Genomic DNA, 22,113 nt, shown 5'->3' with positions numbered 1-22,113 from the left:
AAAGGAACTTGTTCAAACCTGGAAATTAAAGTAAATTGCAAAATACAGACTACGTCTGTAACTAAGTGGCTAAAATACAATAATATTATAATCATATTTATATTGTTATGTTTTAAATCATGTTGCTCGTAAAACCTTATTTAGTAATGAGTACCTCACAGGTATAACATTTTATAGATTATTGTCCAAGTTAAAATGCAAAATTAATGCAAAACATTTCAATACCCTGCATTGGACTTGCTTAAATTTTATCTTTATTCTTTTCTAATTTTCAGTAAAGTAAGATTTAAAACTATTCTACCAAATTTAATGAAGGTATTATTTAATTTAAGGGTTTTTATTGAACTCAAGACATACTAGATTTTTCAACAAATCATATCACAAAATTAAGAATTTTTCCATTAAAACAGTTTTTTTATTAGTATGATTTTTTATTTACATAGTCTGTTTATGACTTTGATTTAACCATTTCCACTTTTAAATTTTTTTAATAGTAGTTATGATCAAATTTATCAGAAATAAATCCCATTTTAACGAATTAAGAATTTTAAATGCACTAAAATCCAATCACTAGTCAAGCAGGTTATCACACATGTTGATTTCCAATGTCAGCCACGATCAAATAACGTCCGCAACAGGTTTTCCAATAGACCAACAACAGTAACAAAGAAGACAAAACATTTATCCGTAAAGCTTCTGATTTGTTTCTAGTAAACCCTGATCATTTGCGAAAAATATATGAGGGGGGAAATATATTGATCAAAGTCGGCTAGAGGCTTGTTGCAAACTTTAATTTTGTTAGTTATGTTGGATAACAAGTAGGAACCCAAGAAATGTCTGATTCGTCAATGAAATTAGTGCCGCCACTTTGCGGCCTCTCGGTAATGGTTGTCGAAGAAATGAATTGTTTTCATGAATAAATCTTTCCCTCGATTCATTGTGATAAGCAACAAGAAGCGCCAGAGATGCTGATTTGAGACGACATTGATGGTCAACAAACCAGAAATATAATGCTCCCCGTACTGCATTAAGTTATTAGTTGGCTGGGCAGTTCATTAAGCAGGTTAAGGCCAACTGAAAAATCGTGATTGGTAAAAAAGCTGACTATTTCAGCTGAAGAATCTCGCTGCTTTGAGGAGATCCATTTATTCTTTCATGCAAAAAATAAGAAATGATATGAGGTATGTGCATGGTTGGTGGAAAATATATTGAACTTAAAATGTTAGATATGCTGGATACAAAGTATAAGACTTGATGACTTGTCACATTTGATTCTCCTAATCTATAACAGAATGAATTGCAGCTTTTGTCTGGGCAGATCCTGACATAGTCTCATTCTTACAGTGTCTGAGGATTGAAGTAGGCATCTTAATTTTCAAAATATATTAAATAATATCAATATGGGAAAAAACAAGAGCTGTCTCCGTAGGATGACATATGCCCCCGATGGCATTTTGAATGAATAGTTATGGCCGATGTTAGAGTTTAGGACCTTTGACCTACGGAGCTGGGTCTTGCGCGCGACACATCGTCTTACTGTGTCACACATTCATGCATAGTTATTTTAAAATCCATGCATGAATGACAAAGATATGGACCGGACATGCCCATCAATGCACTATCATGAAAAATGATCTTTAACGTCTAAGTGTGACCTTGACCTTTGAGCTACGGACCTGGGTCTTGCGTATGACACATCGTCTTATTGTGGTACACATTCATGCCAAGTTATTTGAAAATCCATCCATCGAAGACAAAGATATGGACCGGACACGCCCATCAATGCACTATCCTTTAACATCTAAGTGTGACCTTGATCTTTGAGCTACGAACCTGGGTCTTGCGCAGGACACCTCGTCTTACTGTGGTACACATTAATGCCAAGTTATTTGAAAATCCGTCCATCGATGACGAAGATATGGACCGGACACGCCCATTAATGCACTATCCTTTAACGTCTAAGTGTGACCTTGACCTTTGAGCTACGGACCTGGGTCTTGCGCACTGCACGTCGTCTTACTGTGGTACACATTCATGCCAAGTTATTTGAAAATCCATCCATCGATGACAAAGATATGGACCGGACACGCCCATCAATGCACTATCCTTTAACGTCTAAGTATGACCTTGACCTTTGAGCTACGGACCTGGGTCTTGCGCACTGCACGTCGTCTTACTGTGGTACACATTCATGCCAACTTATTTGAAAATCCATCCATCGATGACAAAGATATGGACCGGACACGCCCATCAATGCACTATCCTTTAACGTCTAAGTGTGACCTTGACCTTTGAGCTACGGACCTGGGTCTTGCGCACTGCACGTCGTCTTACTGAGGTACACATTCATGCCAAGTTATTTGAAAATCCATCCATCAATGACGAAGATATGGACCGGACACGCCCATCAATGCACTATCCTTTAACGTCTAAGTGTGACCTTGACCTTTGAGCTACGGACCTGGGTCTTGCGCACTGCACGTCGTCTTACTGTGGTACACATTCATGCCAAGTTATTTGAAAATCCATCCATCGATGACAAAGATATGGACCGGACACGAAAATTGCGGACAGACCGACAGACAGACAGACGGTTCAAAAACTATATGCCTCCCTTCGGGGGCATAAAAACTTTTCCCATTGTAAATTTCTGGCAAAATCACTATTTAGGGTTCTAGCCAGGATTTTGTTTTAGCTGGGCTCTGTTTGTTTGTTTTGTCTTCTTGGGTTTAACGTCTCACCGACACAATTCAGGTCATATGGCGACTTTCCAGCTTTGATGGTGGAGAAAGACACCAGGTGCCCCTCTGTACATTATTTCTTCACAGCCAGGCATCTGAGTAGAACCACTGACCTTCCATAAGCCAGCTGGATGACTTCCTTACATGGATGGCTTCCTCAAATGAAGAATTAAGTTTTGATTGAAACATAGCAGTTTTGTGAAAAAACAATGTCAATCTATTGTAAATAAAACACACTCCATCTTTTTACCTATCAATAATTCTGTGTTTCATATTTTAGTTGAATCTGGAATATTTGAAGGTAAAGTAATTTAATCGAAAAATAATTGCAGATTTCTACCTTCTCTGACTCTATTTTGACTTATCCGAATGTGTGTCGTACGAAATATCCTACAGTTTCGGATACAACCACTGCCCATTTTCGCCAACAGCAGTTGTACTTTTGCAAGTTTTGCAAGTATTTTTATTGAAACAGCCTGGCTACTACTTGCTAGATATGGAAAAGACAATATGAATGGTTCAATATATTCTACCATGGTGCACTGTCCATTTTATTTGTGTGTTTGTGTTATTTGGTTTTAACTGAACAGATTCGTCAATTTCTGCCAAATCATTTCGTTTTGATAACAGTCCAGCCTGCCTTAACGGTCACCTTGAATAAGCGGTCACCTGACTTTAACAGTCAGTTTGAGACGCCCCCGACGAAATTCCCTCTATTTCATACTTTTATTCGGCGGTCACCTGCTGTCCGCCGCGGCAACTCAAATTGCCTCCCAAAGCCTAAAAACGGCCTGCATTAGACGGTCAGTCCCGTGGCCATGTTTAAAACTGGATTAAATTCGAGCCGTGTCCATAGCAACAGACAAGAAATCAACCACCGATGACAGACACATGACGCTGAAGTTAATCGAGCAGCCTGTAGACAATAGAAGTTGTATATTTGATGTGCAATGACAACATCTGATTAAATGAAGTGGGTGTGTTTATTCAAATTACTTTGAGATGTTGTAATGTTTGATCATAATATCTAAACGCCAGTTAAACACAGTAAAAAATAAAAGCAATTTACACTTGTTTTTGGCAGTGGAATTGGTAGTTATTGTTTGGAAATTTATTGATAATTATGGATATATCTGAAAACAACAAAATGACATGAGCCTAGGTTAAATGAGCTGAAATTAGGTATTTTGAAAAGATGTGTGTCCATAGGACACTGCATGGTGCCTGTCCCCTTCCTGTCACTGTCCATGGTTTCATGACTTTAGGTAAAATATTTTAAAGATAAGTCTGCATCATCAATTTTTCAGCAGATTATGTGTATTTTTAACTAAGTCAAGGACCATAACTCTGGTCTGACTGAGCAAAGTCCCATACAGAACACCAGATGCACAACTTCTGATGCTGTATCACAATCCTAAAATGTTTAAAGACTACAAGTCAAATACTTTTCAAGATGCAGACAACACAAATTTTTATACATATTTTTTTTTGCTACAGGCCTGGTAAGTAAAGGGCCATAACTCTGGTCTGTCTAATTGAAATCTCTAACAAAATGCAAAGTGCACATCTTCACATGCAAAATAATATTCATCATCATTGCAACATTATCATCACCATCATCAACAAATTAACAATCTGAGGAATCGTCTTCAACTCGTCTGCAACTGGTGTTCACTAAGTTATTTATTACACAGTTTTACCTTATCATTGTTTTGTCATCCTCCGGAGGATTTAACATGCAAATTAAATACAGCAGGAGAAAATCTGCATGATTTTGCCAAGATTCACACAATACAGATCACCCTATTATAACATTAAGACCAGACAATGACAGTGTTTTACAATAGATAATTTACTTTTTTCATTTTCACAACTGACAGGCCAATCAGTAAGACCAATGGAGTCTTGTATAACAAGCTAAATGGAACAAAATCAATCAAATTTGTGAACAATATCTCAGAAAACTGAAAAACAGATGCATCACTGGTAACGCCTGGTTCTCGGCACAAGAATTCTGTGTCAATCATTTCAAAATGTTATACAGTAATATGTCTTCAGCTAGAATATTTGCATCATGTTGATCACGAAACGTAATGTGGCACGAAACTATTAGTTCAATTACTTTTAGAGAAGTAATTTTTTTGCATTTTGTTTAAGTGTAGAAAATTTCCTTTACAAAACATAATATTTGCAACAGCTTAAGTTAGTGACAACTGCCACTTGGCTTTTTGTTCAGTGTTTTACACAGTGGTGGACCCATAATAACAAACGTCAGTTTTTTAATTCTCTAATGCTATTTCTGTATTCTCTACTTTTTATGGAAAGATATGCATATACACTTTGAGGTATACATGTACAACAAACGAACGTTAAAATGGTTATTGTAAATCACTCGGAAATTGCTGAGTGTCATTACAGGTACACTACATTAATCAAGAGGACATAAGTTACAATCTTTTCTATGACGATTTGAGAATATTTAATATTACACAACACATTTTAATGTCATCTGTCTTCAACTCCTTTAATTTCTATTGTCAGTTAAATCTATCTATTTATTTATTTTGTTGGGTTTAACTTCGCACCCGACACAATTATAGGTCATATGGCGACTTTCCAGTTTTGATGGTGGAGGAAGACCCCAGGTGCCCTTCTGTGTATTATTTCATCACGAGCAGGCACCTCGGTAGAAGCACCGACCTTCCGTAAGCCAGCTGGATGGCTTCCTCACATGAAGAATTCAATGCCCCGAGTGAGGCTCAAACCCACATTGGTGTGGGACAAGTGATTTAAAGTCAGCAATCTTAACCACTCGGCCATGGAGGCTCCTACTAAATCTATTACTTCCATGGAATATACGTGGTAAAATTCGTATGAACAAGACGACAGTTATTTATTGCATCCCCTTACCTGTTACTGTACACACTAGAAAATCTGTGAAATCATCACTATTTGTGGAAATCTTATTTTAATTTCTTAAAATCGTTGATTGTGTCAATCGACAAGGTAAAATCTTGTCAATCCATTTTATTACATTTTTGACTAGCAAATGAAAGTTTCAAACATTCTACGAATGTCCAGACTGGAAGTAAAACATACATATTTCATCAAATGACAGAAACCCATCTACAACTCATCACAAGACAAGCTGTATGTCTGTGATTGTCAATTTACAACCAAAAGACAAATAAATTGCAGCAACGGAAACTTATCTTTTTACTTGACTGAGCAACCAATATATAGCAACAACCGTGAAGGCATTAATATCTGTGACAATGTAACATTTTCTTGTGAGACACATGCGATTGCCTATTAAAGCTAACTACCACTAGAACAAGATGTGTTTGAAAAACCAGCATGCCCCCGCCTTGACGGCCTTTCCTGATCACTATGACCTTTGTCCTTTGGCCAACTGACCCCAAAAACAATAAGGGTTATCTACTGACCAGAGGCAATCATCCTATGAAGTCTGACGCCTGTAGGTCAAGGCTATCTTCAGTTATCGATAAGAAACTGTTTTCAGTCTCAATCTCAAACTTACTGACCCCCAAAAAACTAGGGGTAATCATTCTACGAAGTTTGACGCTTGTAGGCCAAAGCGTTCTTCAGTTATCGATCTGAAACCGTTTTATCAGTCTCAGGGTCACTTCGACCTTGATCTTTGACCTACTGACCCCGAAAACAACTGACCACAGGCAATCATCCTATGAAGTTTGACGTCTGTAGGTCAAAGTATTCTTCAGTTATCGTTCGGAAACCGTTTTCAGTCTCAAGGCCACTGTGACCTTGACCTTCGACCAACTGATGCGAAAAACTAAAGGGATCTTTTACTGACCACAGGCAATCATCCTATGAAGTTAGATGCCTGTATGCCAGAGTGTTCTTCAACTATCGATCAGAAACTGACACACCGGCAGATGGATGGACAGACTACTATATTACTCCCCGTTGGGGTGCAAAAAAATAATCACCTGAAATCCCCACACTCCCATCCCCACCATAAATACAGATGATATAAAATGAATCATCACAAAAATTATTTCAAATGGTAGCATTTTAAATTCTTGGTTTCAAATATATAAATCCTTTCTGTAAAATTATGAATATTCATGGCAGAATAATTTTTCATGTTTTTTGTGGTTACATCAATCCACAAAGTTAAATCTGAAGGAATGTGATCCACATTAATTTTATCTTCAAAAGATGAAATCTACAAGTTCATATTCTCATGAAATAGCCGTTATGGCGGCAAACCAAAATTAATCAAATGATTTCTCAGTAAATGAAATAGTTTCGAATCTTAAAGGTACTAACCCACACATTTTAGGCAAAAAATAACTTCTCTCAAAAATCCATACAAGGTCAATACTGTGAAAGTGACTAGTGGTACAGACTTATTGACACAAGATTTTTGCAAGATATTCTTATGAATAACCAAAAACTGTTGTGCAGAAGGTAATAAACCGTTGCAACGTTTAGAAATAATGCAGACTTTTTTTTTTAGTGTCATATATACAACATTCTATGCCAAACATGTTGAAAAAATTTCACCCAACCTGTGGGCGAGTAACATTAAATACTGACATGTTTATTACACTTGAAAATTACAATATGAAAATGGAGACATTTTTTTTTGAGAAATGAAATCCTCCTGCGCTAGCAAGTATGAGTTCCATGGTTAGCAGTGTATCACCAATCACAGAAATGATTGATAAAGGAACAACATTTTTACTAACAATCTACCTGTCTAATACATAGAGGATATTACATGCAGGGCTCCGGAAATTTTGATAACTCAATCGGTCCGAAACGAAAATCCTGACATCGGCGCTACCCCACCCACCGCATTCCCAATATTACATATTTTGTAAAACGTGATAGGGTAAAGAAATAAGCATGTCATGCATTAAAATTGAGTTACCAGTCACCACGCATTAACATGCAATGAAGACGGTTATTCAGTGTTATGTGTGATCGTTACTTTGTTTAAATTTCGATGTTTTTCCGAGATAATACGAGGCATTGACACCGTGTGCATAACTAGTCTAAAAGCCAACGCACGTGACTTCGCTACCGTATACACGACAGATACTTTGTGATGTTTCCTCATTCTTTGACGGAATTCTATAAAATACAATGCGTCAAAGTGAGTTACATGACACATATTCTCTGCTTAACAGCCTCAGTATTTAAAGAATACTCTGCCGCGGACCGAATGTGTACGTTATTTGAACGCTGAGATCGAATTTCCCGCATGTATAGTACCAAAACGTCACGCGGGTTGGCCACGGATATTTCATTTCACTTACGTTGTACTTCAATAAGCAACTACATTTTATAAAGTTATATGCTCTTCTGATGTAAACAAAATTTCATTTTGAAACGTTTTTTAAAAGACCGATTTGATAAACAGTGCCACTCCGGTTTTCTTTATCATTCGTGGTTGCCCGTCCATTTTTTTCTTTTTTGTACAGTCAGGTTGCAAAGACGATTTTCTGCATTTGTTTCAACTGGAGCCCAAACAAATGAATCATGTAATTTTTTCAAATCAAGTAATTATAAAAATTATTTTATCGGTTTTCCGTGTGATGTCTCATTAAATCAAAGACCTATAATGTACAATTATAGCTCTTTGATTACATGCAGCGACCATTTGTTTGTTACCGTGATCAAACATAGCCTTTTGAAATAAACCATCCGCCGGATTCTAAATAAAAGAAGTGGATCCCCGTCGAAATGATTTGGATCCAGTCAGACACGTTAGGAAACCAGTCAAAAATGTTTAATACACCGCAGTGGGCTGTCTGCAAACATTAAAGGATGTGCCGCGCGAGCACTGATTGCGTCACGCGCTAATTACGGACCGATTATCAAAGTGACAATCAGACTGATTGACACGTTTATTGATTATCTGAAGGTGCGACCAACAATTTCCAACTTGGCAGGTGATCGTGTATTGAGATATCAGACTGAAATTTATACTTTTCTCCATTTTTACGGGACCGATTTTTTTCGTTTTTTCACTTCACGAATCGGTCTGAAAAGTCAAAATTCGGTCCAAAACCAACAAACCGGCAAATTTCCGAAGCCTTCATTACATGAGTGTCTTTTCATATTGAATTTATTAAACGAGTTGAATAAAATAATAAAATGCGAGGCTCTGCCGAGAATTTTATCAATTTTATTCAACGAGTTTAATAAATTCAGTGTGGAAAGTCACAAATGTAATATTCTTTTTATCATATGTTAGCCATTCTTGTCGAAACATCAAAAATTCTACTTTCCTTTACTATATAAACAAGTCAATTTGACCAACGTCTCCTATACTATAAACGACGTCGACGTCAAGGCTTTATTACACTAGTGTATTATCATTTTTATTTAATGGCTTTATTACACTGCCACGACATCAAACATGTGATAAATGTTTTACCTTACTGTCTTGTACCATTGGATACTTAAAATATTCTCAGAAGTTGTTCCCCTTTATAAAAGAATGCCATTTGTAAAGAAATAAAAGTAAACAATTGTTCAAACTGATGTTTAACCTAGTTTTGTGACGTTTAAGCACTGGGACATTATTGCAATTGCATCAAAACAAAGACATGTAACAGTTCTTTAAAAATGGAGAGTGTTTAAAGGCGCTGAACTGTCCAGAAGTATGGCACCTTCATGCAGTCCTTTTTCAGAATTCAATATATATGTGAGCAAATTGATGATGCTTTTGTAGACTTATAAATGTCTTATATGCTGTTTAATTTTCAGGTAAAACAACTCTTTCTTTCTATGATTTGGTGATGTTCAAATTTTTTTTTCCAAAACCTGGACCTAATTCTTAAACAAACCAAAAGGACCTTCTAAACAAAAATACTGCATTTCATGGATGTTTTCTTTTCCATAAGTATTTGTTACAGGTAATATGAATAGTTGACTGTACTTTGAACTGATTGGGTATAACCATTTATTGTACAACTGTACTTTTAGACGTTGCCTTAATGTCTGTTAAGTTGTACATTCTAACTGAAATATATCCTGACTCGACATTCTTTCCAGCTAAACATGGCTATTGAACACGAATTGATCCCCATTGGACTGTTTTTATCTCTTTGCTCGAGAGCTCTTCAATGTATCGGGCGGCCAAATTACAAAGTCGGAAGCCGATCACCTGACACGTGAAATATAGACGGCTTAATGATGGCTTGACAAGCTAAATACCTGAGCCGAGCATGCCAAAACTGTTATCCCAATGGGGTTTCAAGTAAAAAAAATTGAAATATTCATGACATTAATGGTTGTGTAAATCATTCCACTGAAGATTTAATGCTAGTTTAAGTTATTCAATCATGCAAACAGTGACGATTCCTTAATTGTTTAAAAGGTTTCTGTGGAAAATAATTGGAAAATAGCGGAAATAGGATGGTATTTGAAGATTTGTTAAGTATGAAGACTGGTGTTTAGTGCCGACCTCATGGAACCTCATTGCAACTAACTTATTTTCTAGCAGACAGTTTTTTACTTTCACATAATAATATTGATTGTCAACAGCGGAGAGAAATTAACTGCTGTAAGTCAATTTCCAGAAAATTACAAATTTAGTCTGGGCTTTTCAAAGTTTAGATTTTCTTACATGTAGCTAACATTCACAACAAATTTGATAGAAATTGGAGCAAAAAATGTAGTCGAAATTTGTTATCTCGAAGTCACGAAGACCTTGAAAAAAATTCGAGATAGCGAAAACTCACAATATCATGTACAGTTTCGTACTGTTTATGTCGCAAGACATGTATGCACGTGTTTGAGAGCAGGATACTTTTTATCTGTTACAAAAATAGGTATGAAATATTTCCCCAATATTTTCAGATAGTATGACAAAGTTAACTCAGCAGGTACATATTTTGTACCTTTTTCCAGTAAAAAAATCACCTTGTATGGTGAAACATGGGAATCGCACACCGTGAAAATGACTCTTCTGAAATGTAACAAGGCCAGCATTTTATTCAAATCTGTTTAATCACTGAATTTCGACACTAACAGTCTGAAGAGGATGACACTAATAATTTAAAGTGAAACAGCTCAAACACTCAGGTGTCAGGCAGCTTGGCAAAATATTCAGAGCTGATGAGTTAATTGCCACACCCTATATAACATGCCGTTAATTGCTCACACCTCTGCCGATTGACATTTGTTTATTTAACAAGAGGGCCATGATGGCCCTATATCGCTCACCTGATTAAGACTAGTTAAGATGAGTATTGAAATCTGTATCAAACAAAATACATGTGGTCCAAATCTTTTTGCTGTAGCTTCAAAAACAAGAAAGTAGGTCAGGGCTAAGAACATTAAAGATTAGTACTGAAATCTTTATCGAAAGTTTTTGACATGGTCCAAATTTATATGCTGTTAAGATGGTGTGCAAAACTGTATATGTCATCTAAATTTCAAGGCTGTATCTCAAAAAACAAAAATGTAGGTCAGAAGGTCAAGGTCGCAGTCAAGTGACCCCTAATTACTTGGGGTCATCAGGTAATTATAATTAAACAGTCTAGGAAATATGATCAGATAATTTTTTAAGTATATTTTCCTATATAACTCATACACAAGTGAAATCCGGGGCGGGGCCTCTTTTCACCCCAGGGGCATAATTTGAACAATTTTGTTAGAGAACCACTAAGCAATGCTACATACCAAATATCAAAGGCTTGCGCCTTGAACTTTCAGACAAGAATTTTTTTTTCCTATGTAATGTAAAACTTGGGGCCCCCAGACAGGGCCTCTTTTCTCCCCAGGGGCATAATTTGAACAATTATGGTAGAAGACCACTAGGCAATGCAACATACCAAATATCAAATGCCTTGGTCTTTCAGTTTCAGGCAAGAAGATTTTTAAAGTTTTTTTCCTATATAATTAAGTCTATGTAAAAATTGGAACCCCCTTGGTGGGGCCTCTATTCACCTAAGGGGCATAATTTAAATAATCTTGGTGAAGGACCACTAGACAATGCTACATATCAAATATCAAAAGCCTAGGCCTTGCAGTTTCAAACAAAAAGATTTTTAAAGTTTTTCCTATATACATGTAAGTCTATGTAAAAATTGGTACCCCCAGGGCAGGGCCTCTTTTCATCCTAGGGGCATAATTTGAACAATTTTAGTAGACAACCATAAGGCAATGCTACATATTAAATATCAAAGGTCTAGGTCTTGTGGTTTCAGAAAAGAAGATTTTTTAAGTTTTTTCCTATATAAGTCTATATAAACCATGTGACCCCTGGGGCAGGGCCATATTTGACCCTAGGAGAATAATTTGAAAAATCTTGATAGAGAACCACTATAATTATAATGCTACATACCAAATATCAAAGCCCTAGGCCCTGTGGTTATGGACAAGAAGATTTGTTTAAGTTTTTCCCTTTGGTTGCCATGGCAACCAGAGTTCTGCTTGGAATTAAATTCTTTGAAAAATTTTGAAAGGGGGACACCCAAGGATCATTCCTGTGAAATTTGGTGTAATTCTGCCCAGTGGTTTTCAAGAAGAAGATTTTTTTAGGAATTGTTGACGGACACCGGCCGCACGACGGATGACGGACATTGAGTGGTCACAAAAGCTCACCATGAGCCTTTGACTCAGGTGAGCTAAAAACTCAAGAAAAAAACAGTGTGAAAACAATGCAAAATCAAGAGCCAGGGGCGAGGTGGGGGGACTTTACAAAATAGTTCGAGACAGGCGATGTTGAGATAACGAGGTATGACTGTAGTACTTTCCTTGTAACAACCAGGGTCCACGCTTCTAGGCGACGTGAGCAAAGTGGTCGCTTTTTTTCTGATGACTTCGCTCTGTTTGTACAGAAAAGCGAAAAACAAGTCGCCCTAAAATCTGGCGCCCAAGGCAGTTATCATCCATGTATATATCACATCTATCAGCTTCTAATCAGCTTGTAAAAACATTACATAATCAATTAGCGAAACTTATCCCGTTACGGGTTGTGAACTTCACCTGTCAACAAAGTATGCTCCGCCTATCACCGAATATCGTACGGATGATTTTTATTGGTCGAAAACTTTGGAAACACCAATCAAACGAGGCGAAACAAAATTGCCTTTAATTTATTTTGTGCATCACGGATAAAAAGTGTGTGCATCACGTGTGAAAATAAACAACTAAAAACTGTCAAAAGTAGGGTAAATAAAAACAAAAAACACAAGTATGTCGGCGCAAGAGTCAGTAGCTGATTATAGGATGATAGCCCATCGCAAATTGACCGATAGGGCCTAAAGAAAAGCTCTGAATAATAACCAGAGTTGTTCGTAATGATATGGTTTTAATTGCGGCTGCCAGACGTAAATATCCGTGTTATACACAAATTAAACTGAAATTCAGACAACAGATATTTAATTTCAATCAATAAAAATCAATCACAATCAATTTTAGATAAGAACACATTGGCTTTTATCTTTTTGTAAAAGTTTTTGAAAACTAAAGTAGGCTGTCAGAATGTCTGCTCGCGGTGACAATTTGCCGGTATTTCATGAACATTTTTCGTAATTTTCTTCAATAAAAGGTATTGTCATTGTAGACTTTAATATCAGATACTGTCCAGTGCTGTTAAATTGTCTTTGCATCATCACAATTTGTCAAATATATTCTTTAGACTTGAGAATTTGGCAATGCTTATGGAAGTGTATCAGTATCCGGACATAAAATTTTGGATATCCAGATTTTGACCAGCAGGGGTTTAAGACAGGGGTGTGCAGGGATAAGAATTGAAAAATTAGTTTTCTATTGTTAGTTTTGACTGGTGGAAGGAAGATAAGCCTGGCAAAGCGCACTGTGTTATATGTAGACTGGCAAAATTTGATAATGCATATACAAGGGGTCATGACACATGAGCCGAACAACAAATCACACCACACATGCCTGTTGTAATACTAATGGTGTTTTAGTATTATTTATGAATGTTTCAAACTACTGCATAAATACATGCTCACTGTGTGTGTTTGTATTTGATACTTGGCATTTTGTACTTAAAAGTAAAATATGTGTTGTTTTGAAATGTTATTCCTTTGTGTTGTACCATCAAAACTGTAATACACAGTTTAATTAATGACTGTTTTGACCCGCAGCCTCACTTCTCCCTGTTCTGAGAAAACTTCTCCCTATTTTCACTGAAGGGAGAAGTCACTTCTCCCAATTTTTCTGGGCTAGCTTGAACCCTGAACAACATATTTGCCTTCCAAACAAAACAATTTCTTTAAGAAAACTTCAAAATATTCTGGAGAATTATATAACATTCTATCTAAAGATTCCAACTCTAAAACATACAAAAATGCTTGCAACGACTGGAATCACAAACTTGAAGATTCAACTTTGATACTTAATTGACATTTCTGTAGAACATATTATTCTTGAATACTGAACAATGGTAGATTGCAATTTATGTACATAATTATCTATAAAACAGTCTGGATTTTAAGAAAATTCCAGTCAGACTCAAATATGACTCATAAATCTTATACTAATTTCAAACCTAAGCATTATAAACAGCACTTACAGAATATCGCACTGTATACATTATGAGAAACCAAAATGTGTCACAGAGAAACCTTACATTTTCTCTGGAATAGTTTTCTAAAAATCCCCAAAATCAATAGGTAACTTTTCAAATATTTGGCAGACTATCTTTCCACTGTGGCAGTGATATATCAAACATAACAAGATTTTGTTTTATCATGAAACACTCTGACAAATGCTTCTGATTTTCGAAAGACCAAACACGTAATACACTTCACACTAATCATACCATGTCGAAATACCCTTCTAACCTCGCCAAAATCGTGACAACCAATCAAACAAAAGCTACAATCAATAGGCACTAGAAGCCTATTTTTTTACCATTTCTAAGGAAATTCTCCAACTGCCAAACTCTGATTGAATGACCATAAATCACTGCACTTCATCACTGTCAATTTCTCTCATCCAATCAGAAGTAGTTCACTGGTGCACTGTTCATTTCACATTTGTTCTTGTTACTATGACAACATCTAAATAGACAAAAAATATAATAAACTGTCAAATCAACTGGTAAAGGCAGCATAGAGAGCATTCAATCAATCTCTTTTGATGAACTCTCCAACAGGAAAGTAAGTTTTTTTCTGGATATACAGGAAAATGACTACAGATTCATTTAAATGTGTTACCATGGTTACAAATTTTGGAGCCGACAAAATCTAGGAAGATTTCCTTTCTCAATGTTTGCATGGCTGCACAAAATAAAGTTAAACAGATCATCCGCTGGAAAAGTCTTCTTGGGAACGAAATATCAGATCTGAAATCAAGCTTAAACTGTCTTCAACTTCTTTCAATTAAATCAAATGGAACTCAAGTTCGAAATCTGTTTCACTTACATATTTACTGCCATTGGGCAGACAAATTTTCTTTTGGCATGCATGATATAGGTTAGAAAACAGACCAGAGCATGCAACCCTAAAAACTTTAAAATGAATTTGGATGAGACAGCCCTATCATCGCTCCAACAACCAACGCATACTAAAATGGGACAAAGATCATGAAACTTTACAATGTTTAAAATACTTTGTCCTTTACTTACTACACAGTCATGTTCTAAGCTGACAAAATAGATCAGATTGTTTGATTAATTCTGGAATTTTTCAGACCGCTACTTCTCCCACAATTTAGTGTGGTGACGATATCCGAAGCATATCAACTGACAACTTTTAGCATGGCAAGGCTACTTACAGCCAGGTAAACATGAAAAATGATACTATCAAAAAATCCAAAGTAAAAAAACAGGAGGGCCATTATAGCTCGAGATCGCTCACCTCAGTATCACAACTCAAACATGTGTTTTGGGGCTAACATGCTTATGATTTAAGCATTTTAGTAGAGGGTCACATGCCACACACAAATTATTCGGAAACTGAACAGTTTAAGATATTAGATGATTTTCAAAGAAGAAGAAATGGTAAGTTTTTGCCTACATGATGCAAAATCAGCTTTGGCTTCATTTTTCAGTGGAAAAACAAGTCCTACATTGTGGCTATTGTCAATAAAACCCTGCAAATGCAAACATATGACATTTTCTAATCATTTTAACACACTAAATACTTAAATTTCAGTTGGAAAAGTTTAGCCAGGCTATCAAAACTTCTTTTGGGCTTGTGATTATTTGTGATTATTTGTATACAAGAAGCCAAACTTAAACTTTTTTTGGGCTTGTGATTATTTGCATATAACAAACCGTACTTGCTTGGAATTTCATAATTGTGCCAATTTCTTTTTCTGTTAGGGTTACATTGCCCTGGTCTCTAACCTTGACCTTAGCACTTACAGACCAATTTCTAGTGCAGAACACATCATCACATTTTGCTATGTTTCACTGGAATCCATTGAATGTTATAAATATGTTACAACTGAGACACAGAGTTACAGAAGGATGTAACTGATGGACGGACTTTAGCACAGACAATTTGTAAGCAGGACCCTTCCAGGGCATAAAGAGATGAAACTAAAATGAGCCGTGCCATGGGAAAATCAACATAGTGGGATTGCGACCAGCATGGATCCAGACCAGCCTGCGCATCCGCGCAGTCTGGTCAGGATCCATGCTGTTCGCTTTCAAAGCCTATTGCAATTAGAGAAACTGTTAGCGAACAGCATGGATCCTGACCAGACTGCGCGGATGCGCAGGCTGGTCTGGATCCATGCTGGTCGCAAACGCATTGTTGGTTTTCTCATGGCACGGCTCAAATATGAACCTTTATCATTACATACTAGACCATTTTAAGAAGCCAACATATACAGCGCCTTCCAAAAAATATGGAGATGATTGAAAATAAAAAAAATTTCAACAAACTATTAGGCCTCAATAATTTTGCCATATTTCAAAACATGGCAATACTTTTAACAGCATAAAATGATTATTCATACAGAAAAAAATATGTCTTTAACCATAAACCTACTGGCAGCAAGGGATTTTGCCTTTGCGACCAGTGCAGATCAAGATCAGACTGCACATCAATGCAGGCTGATCATTGTCTGCACTGTTCGCTATTCAGTCAGTAAATTTTTAGTGAACACCCTTTTGAATAGTAAATGATACTTTACGCCCAAACTGAATGATGGACCAGCTCATTTTAGAAATTTAGCAGGGTTAAGGTTAAAAAGAATTTAACTGGTGTAAATCACATAGAAATAACAAACATTATATTTTATGTTTCATTATTTTGCAGTTATTTCCTACAACAGTCTCCAGACTTTTTGAGGGCACTGTAGATCTAGTAGAAGCATGTTTTGCAGTTACACTACAATCACCCAGGGAATAAAAACTTTGGAACAGCGATTGAGAAATCACCTGTCTGAACTGTCACCCACATTTCAGTAAACAGAATTTCACTTTCTGGTGGTTTCTCACCTTCACCAGACATTTGACACCCATATAGGTAGTATAATAGTCTTCTATGTGTAAATAATGCTTTTGTTAAAAAAATTCCAGACTAAGAAGTCCTAACAAGGATATCTACGGGTCCTGTTAAAACCATTTTAAGCTTAAGGTGATGGGGGTATTGTGAGGCGGGGAACTTTATAGATTGAACATCTTTTAAGTTTTTAAACAACTTCTCATCAACTCAAGAGATCAGACCCACTCAAATTTGCCGTAATGGCTACAATTTTATCTGTGGTCTTGGCCTTTCAGATAGGAACCTGGGGTTTCCACGACACTCCGTCTCATTGAGTTAAACATTCATGCTAAATATAAACAAGATTCCTCAATGCATGTCAAAGTTATGGGCCAGACAAGATCTGACATGACCTTTGACCTCCAACTGTGACCTTGACCTTTGAGATAGGAACCTGGGGTTTGCGCATGACACTCCCTCTCACTAAGATTAACATTCATGGCAACTATAAACAAGCTTGTTCCATGCATGTCAAAGTTATGGTCCGGACATAACAAATCCGGACGCACACATGCACGGACGCACATACACCAAACAGCCATTTGGACAACTATGTCTTCGCTTCCACAAGCGGGCTTGACAAAAAAAGCTTTAAATAGATTTTAATGATCTGCTTAATGGGTGTTCACCAAACAGGGTTAGAAGCAAGGTTGAAAGGTCAGTGTCTTTTCCAGGTGAGACACTTAAGCCCAGTTGGACCTCATATTTCTTTAAATGACTCGGGGCTCTACCTGAGCCATTGCTAGTTACTGCCACAGTGGCAGATGCATTAAAAGAATGGTGCTTCTAAGCACTATTCTGGTGAAGTTACTGACCAATATCTGTACTAACAACATTTTTACTATAACTTACATGCATGTAGCTACATGTATATTTCATTTGTAGAAGCTTTTGAATGGCTGTTAGTTGTGACATTCGCATAGCCACAATCATTTATGACTAACGCAACTGTCAAATTTTGTCAATCTCTACAATTTTATTTCTCAGAAATGAATGAGGACAAGTAAATGATCAACTCAGGAACTGAAAGATATATTCAATGGGCCTTGTTGGCATAGGGATATTTGGTCATATCTTTTTTGGTTGAAAAATGACACAGCGTGAAAGGCTGGTCATCATGAAATGCAGCACTGCCGAATTGTTTTCCTTCAATTAATCAGTATATTGTAAATGGGTGCTGGATTTTTTTGGGGGTCCTGGCCTGTCTATTGATGTTGTTTTTGTATCATATATTAACATCATTATTGACCAAACAAATGTGCTGAATGCCTATGGCTTTAACAGAAACTATTTTAACTTTTATATTCAAAGTTTGTTGTCTCCCTTGAATATTCATTTTGCACCACATCCTCATCATCGTTGTTCTAGTATTCGAATGTCTATATTGGAACAAAACTAACCACATGTGCCTTTAAGCTTTAGACTGGAAATAAAATCAAAAATTATTCCTGACAGACATATTAACAATTAACTTTCTAAATACACACCATGACAAACAATATTAATTTATTGTTATCATTTTATTCCTAGAAAACAAGCTAAATACAGCAATAAAGGTTTTGACATTTATAAACCTAACAAGTCTCAGAGATGGTTCAATAATATCTCAAATATATTTTCTGAACTTTTATATCCAGACTTTATAACCCAAAACATAATAAAAGTGTTCAGACACACACCATTTCTTCCTTTAAAGAACAAACGGCTTTATAAAAGATCTAATTTACTTTTTCCTCAATACAGGAAATCAATAAATATAAAGCATTAAAGATAAGCTTTTGATTTACAGGAACTTCTTATCTAAAATCTGTCTCTTCCTACTGTTTTACTGCATGCAATATGGAAGCATTTTTCCAGTGGTCTTTCTTATACTGCCTTTGTATGTATATAATAGTTAATTAACCTTTAGCCTGCTTAATTTCTAAAATGGACTGGTCCATCATTCAATTTGGGCAATACCATTTATTATTCGAAGAGGGGTTCACTGAAAATTTACTGACTGAATAGCAAACGGTGCAGACCATGATCAGTCAGCCTGCAGGGACGCAAAGGCAGAATCACTAGTGGGCTATTAAAGGTTAAACAGGCCAAATTTCAGATGGCCATATTGAACATGGCAGCCATCTTTAATAAAGGGAATTCTAGCGCTTACTTCACTCCTAAAGCTTTCAAAGACTATAGGCAAATCCCATATTATATCTAAAGGGGGCAAAAAAAAGAAACATAAAACAGTAAGTTACAGTATGTAAGACAAACTACTAAACAGACTTTGAACTATCATAAATAGCGTTAACAAAAGATTAAAACTGATGTATGGCTATCCAACCTCTCACCTGGCAAATATATAATAACACCTTTGGAGTATAAATACCTATCTTTCACTCCACTTAACTGAGACTGTTCTGCAAAAGTCATAAAATGATGTCATTTTTACTGGAAAACAAAAAATAAAGCCTGCATCCAGCATACCGAAAGATTAATTTAATTGAATAAATGACAACCTGTGTCTTTTTTAGACATTTAACTGTGTTTTTCAAAATTAAATATCAAATAATGTTGATGAGAAAAAATGCTGATTAATTTTATAAAACTGACTACAAATTTGCAGCTGCCTCTGTAATTATTGGCAAATATCTAAAAAAAAAGCAAACAGACCTACACATTTAATTTGACTGTACATGTATGATAAAGAAATTTTGTACTAAACTTAATCTGTGAGAAGTTACGTTAAGATCTGCACTGAAGACATTTTTTATAAAAACATCATTAAAATAGTGAATTCTCCATGAACTTCTATAATGAAAACTTTCATCCGATTTAATTTTTCAGATCAATTTAGCAAAAAATCTAAGCATCTAACCCTATCTTGAAAAATTATGTCACATTTAGTGTTCTGCTAAGGCCATGATATTGCAGGAATCTCACACAGAAAAACAAAATTTAATGTTGTGCTAAAATTGGTCAAGGAATGTCAGTTGTCACATCACTTGGGACAGATCATTCATTCTACCTCTGGTGTGTATTATACCCAGGTATAGATGACTTTTCAACGTCAAAAACAAGTTTTTTATGATTTTCACCATTCCGATAAAGGGATTCACCTTTCCGATAAAGGGAAACTACTCTCCATGCTCACTGTCTAACCTAAAATCCAAGACTGCCATTACATTCCGTAAAAGATAAAGAGTGGTTTATTTAAGAAATAATAAATATGTGCCTATATTTTATCAGTTAATAAAATATGGGCAGGAGTTCGGATGCGTAATAATTAAATCACGAGTGCGTAGCACGAGTGATTTAATATTCGCATCCGAACGACTGCCCATATTTTATTAACTGATAAAATTATTGGAACATATTTATTATTTTGATTCTAACCACGTAAATTCTTCGCATTTTACAGCACTACATTTTAGCGCGATTGTCATTCAGCTGGCCATATGCTATTATAAAAACCTCCCCACGAATGGAAAGCGTTGCATCAAACCGAATTTTCTGATATTCAGTAAATTTTAATTAAAGTATTAAGTAGTTATTGCCGTGAAAATGTTATTTTCAATAACATCTAAGGTCGGATATAGAAATCAGAGGTAAATACTTAATTCAAGGTTTATGTATGCAGTTTCTAAAAATAGTACACGTCACCTACATGATGGCACTGAAACATACACGCCAGAACATTGCGGCGGCATATAAACACGTAAAAACTTGAGACTGGAAGATTGGAAAATTAATTATAATTTATTTACTGTCAAAGTAGAATCTAGTTGACATTTGTGGTGCCTACAACGCAGAAATTGTAAACTACACACACAACCAGACATAGATGAACTGGTGTTGAAGTTGAAACTTACCGGGCTGAAACATATTCTTACGGTAAAATATAAACAAATAAATTTATCAGTTAGATATTGTTTGTTTCAGAAAATTTGATGTACTTTTTATTACTACTACATTACACTGAAAAAGTCGAGTATTTAGACGGTATATAACGGAAGCAGAGTAGAATCTCAGTCGTGTTACAATCGTAGGGCGGAATGGAAGAGCTATATTTTATCGTAGATTCATGTATAGGCGATTTCGCTATATGTTTATATAGCAACTGCTGCGGATCGTGTTAGAATTTTCCTTTAACAATATCAATTTTATATGAATTTAAAAGTATGTCGAAGAGAGAGATAAGTATTATGATAATAATTAATGATCGAGTTTTATCTTTAATCCAGATTAAATTGTGAACAACAAAACTGACATGGGGTGTCACACTTATTGCCAATAATTATACTGGCCATTTGATCTATTAAGTTCAAACCTTTTGTTACTGGTTTGAAATGAGAAGCTTATGTCATTTTGAAAGATGTCATTCTGAGATGTTGAAAGGAATTGCTACAAATATAACAACATTTTACTGGTTTTACTTTCAAGAAAACAAAAATCGATAGCACATTGAGACCGATACCACCCTATGCCATGTACGTAATTATCGGTGTCAATATTCATTTTCAATCTACCTAAAAATTGACCAAAATGTTTCTCGCTAAATCTTTGGTGCGTATTATATATGGGTGTGTATTATATGTTGGTGCGCATTATACATGGGTATCTACGGTAACTTTGATCCACAGAAATATTTAGAGCTACTTTTTTCATCTGCAGGTCAAAAACAACATTCAAACTAATGATGACTGGCCAAGTATTTCATGTGGCTCCCTTGAAAAGCCTCTACCATTCCGACCCATCATTGCCTCCTCATGTGAAACAGAAAGAGTCCTGTGACAGCTCAAAATGTATCAGATTCAAATGTTCTACACAAATTGTGTCAAAAACTTGTGCTCCAAACCCAAACCCTCAAGGTTCAGAAAACTCAGATAAACCCAAGAAGAAAAGTGAATACCAAT

At 35.9% G+C, this 22,113-nt stretch overlaps 1 protein-coding gene across 9 annotated transcripts in view; it reads right to left on the bottom strand.

Annotated features, from left to right (window-relative positions):
• The window catches only part of LOC123556951 (amyloid beta precursor protein binding family B member 2-like), a 125,176-nt gene that overhangs the window by 84,812 nt on the left and 18,251 nt on the right, over window positions 1–22,113 (bottom strand). Inside the window, exon 3 of one of the 9 annotated variants that reach the window (XM_053543271.1) lies at window positions 14,631–14,779. The exons of 5 other annotated variants lie outside the window; for them this stretch is intronic. The gene's annotated coding sequence lies outside the window, so the exon portion shown is untranslated. Of the gene's footprint in view, window positions 1–571; window positions 718–14,630; window positions 14,780–22,113 lie in introns of those variants that run through there. 3 more of the 9 variants (XM_045348066.2, XM_045348071.2, XM_045348065.2) reach the window with 3 other exon arrangements.

Source organism: Mercenaria mercenaria, chromosome 5 (assembly GCF_021730395.1).
Source record: "Mercenaria mercenaria strain notata chromosome 5, MADL_Memer_1, whole genome shotgun sequence".
In the NCBI taxonomy this organism is placed as follows: domain Eukaryota; kingdom Metazoa; phylum Mollusca; class Bivalvia; order Venerida; family Veneridae; genus Mercenaria; species Mercenaria mercenaria.
This window is presented reverse-complemented; position numbering and strand designations above follow the sequence as displayed.